The sequence below is a fragment of the Prosopis cineraria genome, unplaced genomic scaffold, assembly GCF_029017545.1.
Source record: "Prosopis cineraria cultivar Desert tree isolate PC_DT_omini unplaced genomic scaffold, ASM2901754v1 PC6, whole genome shotgun sequence".
Lineage (NCBI taxonomy): Eukaryota > Viridiplantae > Streptophyta > Magnoliopsida > Fabales > Fabaceae > Prosopis > Prosopis cineraria.
Window position 1 is genome coordinate 18,572,223 of NW_026555337.1, and position 12,694 is coordinate 18,584,916.

A 12,694-nucleotide genomic window follows, 5' to 3' on the forward strand; every position below is an offset into this window, starting at 1 on the left:
CAGAGTCAAAATCATGTGCCAAAAACATATAGAACAGGACAAAAATATTTCGTGAACCAAATGTATACCAGTAAGTCAAGCCTCTTGCTTATTATACACTCATCTCATCAACATATTTTTGCAGTATCCGCACCAATTCTACTATTTATTTGTATTCATGAGCTTCAAAATTGAACATCTCTGAACCCATGATGGAATTATCCAAACCCATCATCACTGTTCCAGGAATTCCGATCATCTTCTGCATCATAATCATCATCATCTTTATTAGAACAAGTACTTCTCAGACGACACCAAACTGCGTCGGAGATGACTGCAATAACAAAACCCCTCAAGTTCTTACAGCCTCCTACAAAGCCAATCTTAACCAGTTACTCTCAAGGCTGTCCGACGACGCTGCCATGAGCAAACACTACAGCAACACCACCGTCGGAAACTCCACCACTGACGACGCCGTGTATGGCCACTATGACTGTCGCGATGATGTTGCCGTAAACTTCTGCCAGTTCTGTGTCGCCACTGCTACCAACGAGGTTCTCCAACGTTGTCCAAATCAATATTCTGCTGTAATATGGTACGTACCAATCTTATTATGGATGAAGCACGCTTATGTTTGGGTTCAAGTTTATTGCAACATACATGCTTATAAACACTTTGAACTTTTTTATTTGGATTTGAAGTCTTGTTTCATATTAGGGGTTTTTTCTATTTAACAAGGAAATGATTTCTTTTTTCTGTTTTCTGTGTACTGTTTTTTTATTCCTTTTCCTATTCAGATTATATGAGAAATTTAAATTTAATTTTGTATTTAAATTTTCCAGAAATCAAGAATGATTGTTTTTGGATTAGAATAATCATTTAGTTTTAGGTAAATGACACGCACGTTTCTTCTAAGAAAAGGTTCCATGAATCCGAACCATTGCCATCGATGCCAACCATTTTATTTATTTATGTTAAGCATTTAGTTTATGTTAAATTTTATTTGGATTTGAAATTATGTCGTAGTAACTTATTAAATTATCTTGAATTTGAAACTCTTTATGTGATTTTTTTCATAGACTTCCTGCATGATAAAAACTATAGGAAGAGTAGAGTTGAAAGTTCAGTTGATGAAGAGCTCCAAATTTTGATTCCAACTCCTACTTTTAAAATTTCAACTCTTCTTTGTGACTAATTGTCTAGAAAATTTGTTTAAAAAGACACGTACATAGAATATATTCTGTCCAAAAGTATCATTCTCTCTTTCTTATTCTTCATAGGAGATGATGCTTGGACCATATACATTATAAATAAAAAAATTACTTGATTCACTACAAGAAAACAATAATTTTCTCATAGAATTTTTTCTCAGAAAAAATATTTGAGAAAAGTTCTCTCATAATTTTTCTTAGAAAGCCTCTTTTAAAAAACTAATAATGGAAATTCTCAAGAAAAACTAAATAGAAAAAAAAAATTCAAGAGGAGGATGAGGGTAAAAAAACCCATTTAATAGTAGGAAAATTTTCTCTTGATAAAATTAGCGAAATTTTTTTGACAGAAACAAGAAATTGGTAACAAATTAAAAATAAAAATAAGAACTCTTTTTCTCTCAAATTTTTTAAGAGAAATTTAATGAATTTTCTTATATAATGTTGAGAGAAATGTTTTCTTAGAAGAAGTTGAATTCTCTTGACTTTTTTTTTTGAAGAAAAAACATTCTTTCAGACAAATTAGAGCGAAGATTCTCTCAGATTGGGTCAAGAAAAAATTTCTCTCAGAAAAAGATGAGAGAAAAGTGTCTCTCAAGATATTCTGTACTCATTATTTATTGTTATCATATATATTTTAAACTATATATTTTATGCATAATACTAGCTAATGTGTTAAATTCAACTTAGTACATAAATTTCTCAATTTTTAAAATGGCACTGTTTCACCTACTACAATAGATGATGTGGCTTGATAGATAAGCAAGAAATCAATATAAACATGTGGATATATTTTACACAAAAAATGGACTGAAATTTTGACGCAGACTATTCCTTATGCAAGTGTGTACATTCATGTTTGGTGGTAACATAGGTACAGCTACTGTATCCTACGATACTCTAACGAGAACTTCTTTGGGAAGGCGTCAATGAACCTCTTATGGTCTGGCGGAGGAGCAAAGAATGTGTCAGATCCGATGGAGGGGAAGAAGGCGGAGAGTTACATAAGGAGTCTAATCAGACAAGCGACGGAGGAGACGAAGGAATTGAGTGCATGGGGAGGGTTTGATTTAGGTGGGGGAAGAAGAAGATATGGGTTGGTACAGTGCAGTAAAGACCTTGCCAGTGAGAGTTGCAAGCAGTGTTTGGAGGCTATGTTGAATGAGGCCATTCAATGCTGTCTGCAGAAGCAAAATTGGCAAGCTGGGACGTCAAGTTGTATGATCAAGTACACTAATTACATGTTTTATCAAGAACCATCTTCTTCTTCTAAGACAGGTACAATAGTGACAAACATATATTTCTCAAATTTCTCTTATAAGAATGTTTAATATGTTATACGAAATTTATATTTAGCCATGCTTTATCCCACTAGGTGATATAAGAAAAATAGTGATGCTTGAAAAGACTCCTTTTATTATTCTTTCTTCCTATTTTATAGAAATTTTATCATCAAAATAAATTATAAATCCTTGGAAAAACATTCTTGTCTTGTTCGTGAAGATAGACAATTAAATAAAAAAGAAGACAAGGATGGAAAGCAAAAAAGATAAAAACAGGTAGTAGAAACTTGTATGTGTTGCATTTGACATTGTCAAGCTTTAACGATAAGCTGTAAGTGGAGGAGATGACCTGTTGAGATTGTATGGTGTGAATTTAAAACTGATCATTTAAAAATGTTATGCTAGTTTACCTTTTGTTAACTTTTTTTTATTCTTTAAGGTTCATATATAGATACACACACACACACACATCAACATATATTGTAAAGATTTTTATGCTAATTTGTCAATGTTGCAGTAGCCAATAATGGATTTAGCAAGTCAAAAGCCTTGATCATAAGCATAAGTGTATTAGTGACTATGGCTGTATTAAGTTTTTCTATCTACACCTTCAGGCGAAGCAAGAGAAGAAAAGGTATGTATCCCCAACAGATATGGATACATTTCATGGTATTTAATTGTCATTTGCATACTTTGAGGGTATATCTTTTGTCATTCTCCCAATTAAAATATAGGGTGGAAGATACTATCTAAATAAATATATATGGCCATGTGCAATCAAAATATGACTTCACATGCTTGTCTTGTAGATGAAATGCCATTGGAGAGCACTCCTATAGTTTATGATCTTTCTCAAAGCGATGGTTCACTGAATATAGACCTCCCCACAATCCCTTTGCTTGTGATTCATCAGAGCACTCATCACTTTTCAGAAGATTCTAAATTGGGAGAAGGAGGATTTGGTCCTGTTTTTAAGGTACTAATATATTGGATTTGGAAGCTTTGATTATCAAATTCTTCAACTATTTGCTTTTCTAAAAAAATTGATCTAATTTTTAATATGATTTTTGAGCTTAAATTTACAACATTTGACTCAATATTATTCTCATAAGAAATTTTATTTTAGCTTTTTTTTAAAGTACAAGAAGTAAACCTCACAGAAAGTAGAGAGTATCTCCTCGGAAATATTGAGAGAAAATAATAAACCCCCCCCCCAACTAAGTTGCTATGTATATACACAAGGGGTTGAGATTGAAAACCTCAACCACTTGCTTAAATCCTAGTTTCTTGTTGAACTTAGATAAACATCTAAATGATACAAACATGGTCAATAATGTGTTTGTAAGTCTCTAATCATCGTGATTTTTTTTTTTGGCGATTAGTGAGCATTTGTCTCCCACTAATTTGAGAGTCTTCTAGTCTATTCACGAGCCAGAGTGAGGTAAGGAATTTTTTTTCCTGGTATTTTCAAGGAGTATTTGATTCTCATTACTTTTATTTTTGGAGATTTTGGGATTTGATTGTGAGGGGTTAAAAGGTGATAAGGAGGGTGGGGACTCTCAGTTGAGATGTAATGGCAACAAGGAATCAAAGTACAAAATCACAAGTGGCGAAATTGATTGCGGAGAAGAATTTGAACATGGTGACTTCCTTAATTTGTAAGGGAAAGAATTTGAATGAAAGACTAGATATAATTGGGGAGAATGACATTTAAGGCCCTTACTCAAGGGGATATAGTGCAATAAGAACCAATTAATTTTGCATCGATTAGGAAAGACACGTATATTTTGTTGTTAAAAGTTGAACTTTGCTAAATTTCCAAGGAAACCCTTAACAAAAACATAGTTATCACTACTAGGAAAAAAATCTATGGGAGCACCCTTTAGATGCAGAACATGTCAGAGTGCTTCTTGTAATAAGCGTTTTGATATCACATCCCTATAGGAGTGTTTTCTTAAATAAGCACTCTGGTAGGCTTCCCTTACTGAACACTTTTTTGAGAATGAGTCAACCCTACGAGCAAAACCACCATTTGGACCTATGATCGAAGAGAGTTGGTTCTCCAAGTTTCACATTGCATACCTTAAGAATGCATGGAGGTGGAAACAATTTAAATGTCCATACAAACTTGGCCTTCAATGATCATGTTTGAAGCTGAATATATGAAGTTGAAAGTCTTTTATAACAAATTTCTATTTTGATCTAGAAGCAGGTTCTAAGAATCTCCAACCATCATGAAAATTTCATCATATGTTCATTACACTATACCAGTTGAATGAGGTCCTCGCAGAAATTGGTGATTGAGCTCTGTATCAATGGACAAGGGTAATTATAAAGTTAATAGAAAGAAACTGGAACCAGTGAAGCAAGCTATGTAAGCAATTATGTTTATATAATAAATTTAATAGATGGCATGACCAAATTTCATATTATTATTTTTCCCATATAGAAGACTTCCCAAGCTTGAATATATATGAGCTAAAGAACATGTTAATATCAGTTTTGTGGATTTAGTTATGAGTGTTCAAGTTTGCTGCAAAATCGACGGTCAAGTTGAATAGTAACCCGAAAGGAAAATTAAAGAAAAATGAATCTTGAATCTTTCAGGGCTTTAATTAACCAAATGCATGAACTATATTCACCTCGACTCAATCTATATATACTCCTTGTTTAACATATAATGACCTTATAGGATATATATTTGATTTGGGTTGTCAAACTTAATAGTATCTCTTTTAACTTACTTCTCAGCCTTTTCATTAGGGAACACTGCCAGATGGGAAGGAAATTGCTGTGAAAAGGCTCTCTCAAACTTCAGGTCAAGGTTCACAGCAGTTCATGAATGAAGTGGTATTCATAGCAAAATTGCAGCATAGAAAACCTTGTTAGACTGCTGGGCTGCTGCATGGAGAAAAATGGAAAGCTACTTGCATATGAGTACATGACAAATTCTAGCCTTGACTTACACCTTTTCAGTATGTTTTCTAAACTCATTTCTTCATTGTTTTTACTCTTTGATTATACGGCTTAGAATTAGTATTCATCAGTGACAATAACGTAATTTAATATTCCAACAACCATACACGAATGTATATGATATGTTCCATGAGTTTACATATGCATGTTTAACATGTGTCTGAAACATGGTTACTGGTTGGTTACTTGCATCATCAGTAGGTTAATATAAGATATAATTATGAGTATCCATTAACTTTTCTTGCAATAATCTCTTTTAAATATAAGGTTTCATGAGGAACATTATTAACCCAATTACATTTCATGCTTTTTCTCCTCACATATATATTTCTCTTGCTCTCTTATTCTTTACTTGGTACTGAAAATCAATATTTTGTCTTCAATCTTTGATGATTCATTCCTAAATTCATTCATGTGTGTGTGTGTGATTTTTTTCCCTTCATTTTGAGACGTAGCGTTTTTCTGCTGCCAATATGTTTGCCTATAATTTGTCTTTTTTCTTGATCTCAATTACTACTAGCGTATACCATGCCTGATCATGGCCTCCAATGAAGTTATGCTAAAACTTTTAACCCGGCATGCCACCACACACATTGCCACAATGCTATTTGACTTGTGCTTATATAGGGCGGCATTTCCAACTTTCTCCTATGTGATTGACCTCTCTCTCCGTTTGATTTTTTTTAATTATTAAGTTTATTTTTCTTAAGGTTATAAGTTAGGGAAAATGATAATAAAATCTCTCCAAATTATATAAACGACAATTTGGTCTCTCAAAATGCCATAATTTCAATACATTTTAAATTGAAAAGACCATTTTATCCTTATTGATAAATTTTGATTTCTTGTTCAATTCTTATGATTATTTGAATAAAAGTTATTATTCTTTACACAAAAATTATGATTGGAGCTTGCTATTTTAAGACAAAAAATATATTTGATAAATTATGATTTCTTATTCAACTTTTACAAATTCACATAATAAAAGTTATTCCTTAGGCAAAAGTTGTGATTAGGGCTTATTATTTTGAGATAGAAATTACACACGATAAATTGTAATTTCTTATTTAATTCTTGCAATTCATAGAGCAAAAGTTGTTATTCTTTAAACAAAAGTTGTGATTGGGGTGCTTGTTATTTTTAATAAGGGTAAGATGATCTTTTTAATTTAAAATTTATTAACAAAAAGTTTTTAGAAACTTCAGTGGAATTATAGCATTTCAAAAATATATTATCATTTATATAATTTAAAGAAATTTTATTGTCATTTTTCCTATAAGTTAATATGTCTTTGTGACATTAAATACCCAATTATAGTGATACAAAGAAATGAAAATCTGTATTGATCGATTAGAAGACTAGGGCAACAATAATGATAATATCTTTTAAATCATAATGCAAGATCATGCACGTTCGAAAGTAATGTCACTCTTCATCACTCCCCTCCAAGTCATAGGTTCTGGTCACACCATTAGGTGCATACTCTACATTTGGGTGGGTCAATGTATGAATGGTCAATGAATGAAGGAAACCTCAATTAGAAGATATCGCCCTTTACGACGTGGTAATAAATAGTACATTACTCATCAATATAGAATATCCTACACTATAATGTCTAAAACTATCCAACTTTGTTTGGAATAGGAAAAAAATATACAAGACAGAAAATTTTTGGGAAAATAAAAGCAAAAGAACATTTATCATCCTCGTTTACCCCTAATTTTCTCCTAGAAACATAAAAAATAAAGACATTATACTCATGTTTTGCACGCGTGCTCACACACACATGATTTCTTCTTTGCAACATCATTAACCATGGCCAAAAGTAGGCATCAACAAGTGATAGCAAGACATTTAGTTGCAAATTTTTTTTGTTTTTCTATTTATTATGCAACAAAATTTGCAAATAAGTCTCTTAGAAAACAACTAAACATTTTGTTTTTTTACCCCTTCATATGCTCTTGTCAGATGAAGAAAATAGAAGGAAATTAGATTGGAAACAAAGACTACATGTTATTAATGGAATTGCAAGAGGGCTTTTGTATCTTCATGAAGACTCTCCACTTAGAGTAATTCTAGAGATTTAAAACCTAGCAATGTTCTCTTGGATGATGAGATGAACCTAAATATTAGATTTTGGATTGGCAAAGACTTTTGAAGGATCACAAAATCAAAAACGAAATACAGGATGAATAATGGGCACATAGTAAGTGTTAGATATAACTCAATCATTTTGCTTTTCCTTTTTTACTTTTAAATTAATATTTAAATTGTTTAAAAATGTTAGTTCATTGATAACTCAATTTCTATTTGAATTGGTTGAAAATAGTGGTTATATGGCTCTAGAATATGCAATGCAAGGATTATTTTCAGTGAAATCAGACGTGTTTAGCTTTGGGGTTCTCCTACTAGAAATTATATCTAGGAAAAGGATTAGTAATTTCTATCTCTCTGAACATGGTGAAAGTCCTCCTATTCTATGTAAGTAAGCTGTTTAATATTATCTCATCAAGGAATTTTAACTTTAAAGTAATGACCCAATTTTTTGGACACTATTCATTATTTCAAATGGCAAAATTTGCAATTGCTTTGCAGGCTTGGAATTTATGGTGTGAAGAAAAGTGTTTAGAAGATCCAACGCTAGGAGATTCATATATGACAAATGAAGTCTTGAACGGATCCAACGCTAGGAGATTCATATATGACAAATGAAGTCTTGAAATGCATACACATTGGTTTGCTTTGTGTTCAAGAAGATCCAACAGATAGGCCAACCATGTCCACTGTTGTTGTCATGCTTGCAAGTGACACAATGACATTTCCTAAGCCTAATCGTCCTGCATTTTCAATTGGAAGAAAGGTCACAGATGAATCATCTACTTCAAAAAAATTCCAAAGATGCTTCTGTTAATGAAGTAACCTTGTCTCACATCAACCCAGGTGGACAAAACTAATTTGATAGATGGCATGTCCTTGATCTATAGCAACTACTGCACAATGTAGTAAGAATAAGAAAGACATAGAGAATGGTGGGACCCACTTATATGTGGATCCCATCACTTTCTTTATCTTTTTAAGATAGATCGTGAAGACATTGGAGAGAGTATGGAACCAAATTTATCAACCGCAACTAACGGCTTTTAGCTAGGTTTTAACAAATGAGAGCAAATCACATATGTCTGTACTTGTCTAAATTCTGAAGTGTGTGCCTGGTGTGTATCTTATGACATGCATGCTCATGTATTGTACGCTGGAATGTTTTAAATATATATTGTGGAAAAGGTTGATTCTTTATGATTTTATATGGATAGTGAACCTAATGAAAAGACCCAACCTACAATTTAGTAGCACTTAGATATTTCCTATTTTTTAGTTGATTGAGTTAAAAGATATTGAGAGTTATAATATGATTATTAGTTAATTATATTATTATAGACTTGATCTTTGATTTGTTAAGATATCGTCATTATTTGAATTTTAATTATTCAAATATAGTACATTATATTATTGTTGGATCTTCAATCAGTCAACAGCCTTAGTTATTTCTTCCTTTCCTACCTCTTGGCTTACTCTTTGAATGTTATGGGAGGATAATAAGTTGTAGTAATTGTGTGTGTGTGTGTGTGTGTGAAAAGAAGTCTTACATTATCAAATGAAGAGAGCTCCTAGTGTATAAATATTAAGGAATAGAATAGGTTAGTAAAATGGGCTTGGAGGAGAAGTAGGCTTGCACGCACAAAATAGGCTAACTCAGGACAATCGCAGTTGAAAACAGCCCCCTTGCTCGCAAGTTCAAAAGAACTGAAGTAATTATTTATTTAAATGAGCTTACTAGAAAACCTTATTTATTTAAATAATTATTTTTTGACTGCTTGTGTCCACCATACTAGTGTGTCGGAATAGTTCTTAAGAACAATGTTCTCTAACACGACTCAAGCAGCTTCTATTTTTTCTACCTACCAACAACAATCTTAAGAACTATATGGCATCCAATGCTACGAATGTCCTCCTTGAGGATGTACTTGCTAGTTCTAATGGAGATTGATTCATCATAGCTACTGTTGCTGTCCCCCTACCAAGCCATTCCCCAGACATTTCAAAGATATAAGTCTTTGACAGCAAGAATTTCAAATGCTGGCAAGAACAAGTCTTTACCATTCTTGATATGCATGGTGTAGCTGCTGCTCTTACTTAACTCGAGCATGCTGTTGATGCTAATTAAGCCTAAAGAGTTGCATGGACTCATGCAAACACGGTACGCCGACACACTATCATTAGCACTTTATCTAATGATCTGTTCAATGTCCTACTACACCTATAAGAAAGCCTATAAGATATGGGAGTCCCTAGTGATAAAGTATACTGCTTAGGATGCTGGCAAGCAAAAGTTCATTGTGGGAAACTACTACAGATGGGAGATGACCGAGAACAAAGATGTGAAGGAGAAAATTAATGAGTATCACAAGCTACTAGAGGAGCTTCATGTTGAAAACATCAACCTCCCAAACAAGTTTGTTGCTGGAATACTGATTAAGAAACTGTTAGAATCATGGAATGATTACAAACAACAACTAAAATACAAATAGAAGCAATTGTCCTTGACTAACCTGATCACTCACATCATAATTAAAGACACCAACCGTAAGGTAGTGTGTGCAACTCGAACTAGAGAAATTAACATCCAAAGCCAATCTGGTGGAAACAAGCCTAACAATAAGAGGTATGATCCTAAAACTAAAGTTAACAAAAAGAATCAAAAATTTGATTATAAACCTAATGTTTCTAACCCCTATTTTAAGAAAAAAGGAGACTATTTTTTTTGTGGTAAACTAGGACACTATGTAACATAGTGTAAGAGGAGAGCAAATCATGATAACCTAATTTGGTACAACAAGATGATGACAGTGATGATGACATCATTACTGTAGTGGTGTCTCAAGCTCTCTTAATGTCTGATGTGAAGAATGGGTGGTAGACTTTAGGGCTACCAGGCATATATGTGCTCTAGCTGATGTGACTAGAGATGTTATGATCCTGTAAAGAGGAGGGAAATTGTGTTTACCTTGCTGATTCCTAAAGTGCTAAAGTTAAAGGGAAAGGAAAAGTGGTCTTAAGCTCACATCAGGGAAAACAGCTTTGAGTGTAGTTCTGTGAGCCAAAGTGTAGTGCTGGCATGAGCTAAGTTAGAGCAAACTTAGTTCAGTTGCTCTGTTAAGAAAGCTGGGGTTGAAGTGTCATTTGAATCTGACAAGATTATAATGACAAAGAATAATGCATGTGGGGAAATGGTATTGTAATCAAGGATTGTTTGTTTTGAATGTTGAAATAAATCATATTGCATCTTCTGAATATATGCATATTTATATGATTGATTTCTTTAATTTGTGGTACGCTAGACTAGGTCAGGCTAGCAAAAAAGTTATATAAATAGGATGCAAAATTTGGTCTTCTTTCTTAAATTAAAAATAATGATTTTGGGAAATGTAAAGTGTGTGCAGAAACTAAACAAAGTAAAAAACCTCATTTTTCTAGTCAAAGAGGATCGGAATTACTATATTTAATTCACACTAATTTAGGTGATTTGAAAAAAAACCATAACTAAAGGTGGTAAAAAATATTATATTAGTTTTATTGATGACTTTTCAAGATATACTAAGGTATACTTATTAAGAAATAAAGATGAGACTTTTGAAAAATTTCTTTTATATTAAGCAAAAGTTGAGAATCAGTTAAACAACAAAATTAAAAGAATTAGATTTGATAGAGGTGGAGAAATATGTTTTAGTAAATGATTTTTGTGAAAAAGAAGGTATTATTCATGAGAAAATACCTCCTTATTCTCCCGAGTCTAATGGTGTTGCAGAAAGAAAAAATAGAATATTAAAAAGAGATGAATGATGTTTTGCTTGTGAGTTCTTCTACGCCTGATAACTTGTGTGAGGTGAAGTTATTTTGTCTACATGTTTTTAACAAAATAGGATACCTTATAAAAAAAATAAAGAAAACACCTTATGAATTGTGAAAAAGGCTTACCCTAAATTTAAAATATTTGAAAGTGTGGGGGTGTTTTGCAAAAGTTTTATTTCCTGATCCTAAAAGAGAAAAATTAGTTCTAAAACTTCTAATTGCATGTTTATTGGGTATGCTGAACAAAGTGCAGCTTATCAATTTTTAGTTTTGAAAAGTGACGTTTTGGACTAAGACACAATTGTTGAGACTAAGAATGTTGAAATTTTTGAACATATTTTTCCCTTGAAAATTGAGCGTGTTTTTAAACCTATTGAAAATTTTGAGTTTGAACAAAATTCAAATGAGGATTTGATTTTAAGGAGAAGTAAAAGACAAATAAAAGAAATGAGTTTCGGAGATTATTTTTATACTTATTTAGTACAAGATGAACCATTAAATTTTTATGAAGCTATTTCTTCTCCTGATGCTAAGTTTTGAAAAGAAGCAATTAAAAATGAAATTGAGTCCTTAAAGAAAAAAAAACTGGGTTTTTAGCAGATTTTCCTCAAGGAGTAAAGGCTATTGGGTGTAAATGAATTTTTAAGAAAAAATATTTCTAGATGGTTTAATCGATAAATATAAAGCAAGGCTTGTGGCCAAGGGTTTTACTCAAAAAGAAAATATTAATTATTTTGACATATTTTTTCTTGTGACTAGAATTTCTTCTATAAGAATTTTTTTTTTGCTTTGACTTCAATTTACAAGCTTTTTGTTTACCAAATGAATGTTAAAACAACATTTTTAAATGATGATTTGGAAGAAGAGATTTATATGTTGCAGCCTGAGGGATATGTGATTCCTAAGCAAGAAAATAAAGTTTGTAAACTTGTCAAATCTTTGTATGGCTTACAACAAGCACTAAACAATGACATAAAAAACCTGATCAAGTTTTGACAAATGTGGATTTTTTACTATTGAAGTAGAAAGATGTGTTTATACAAAGCTTGTGAATAATGATTGTGTGATTATATGCTTGTATATGGATGACATGCTAATTCTTGGCTCCAGTATGTGTGTTGTTAATGAAACAAAAAACTTTCTTTCTTCAAATTTTGATATGAAAGATATAGGTGAAGTTAAGGTAATCTTAGGTGTAAAGATCATAAGGAATCATAATGGGATTTTACTTTTCCAATAGCATTATGTTGAGAAAATTCTTAGCAAGCTTGGACATCTTGAAGATGCTCCTCTGAGCATTCCTTATGCTTTGAGTATGCAATTAAAAAAGCACAAGAATGA

General features: G+C 32.2%; 1 pseudogene; it reads left to right on the forward strand.

Moving 5' to 3' along the window:
- The first annotated feature begins 207 nt into the window (after positions 1–207).
- On the forward strand, positions 208–8,740 carry LOC129314685 (cysteine-rich receptor-like protein kinase 10; annotated as a pseudogene).
- The last annotated feature ends 3,954 nt before the right edge of the window (positions 8,741–12,694 follow it).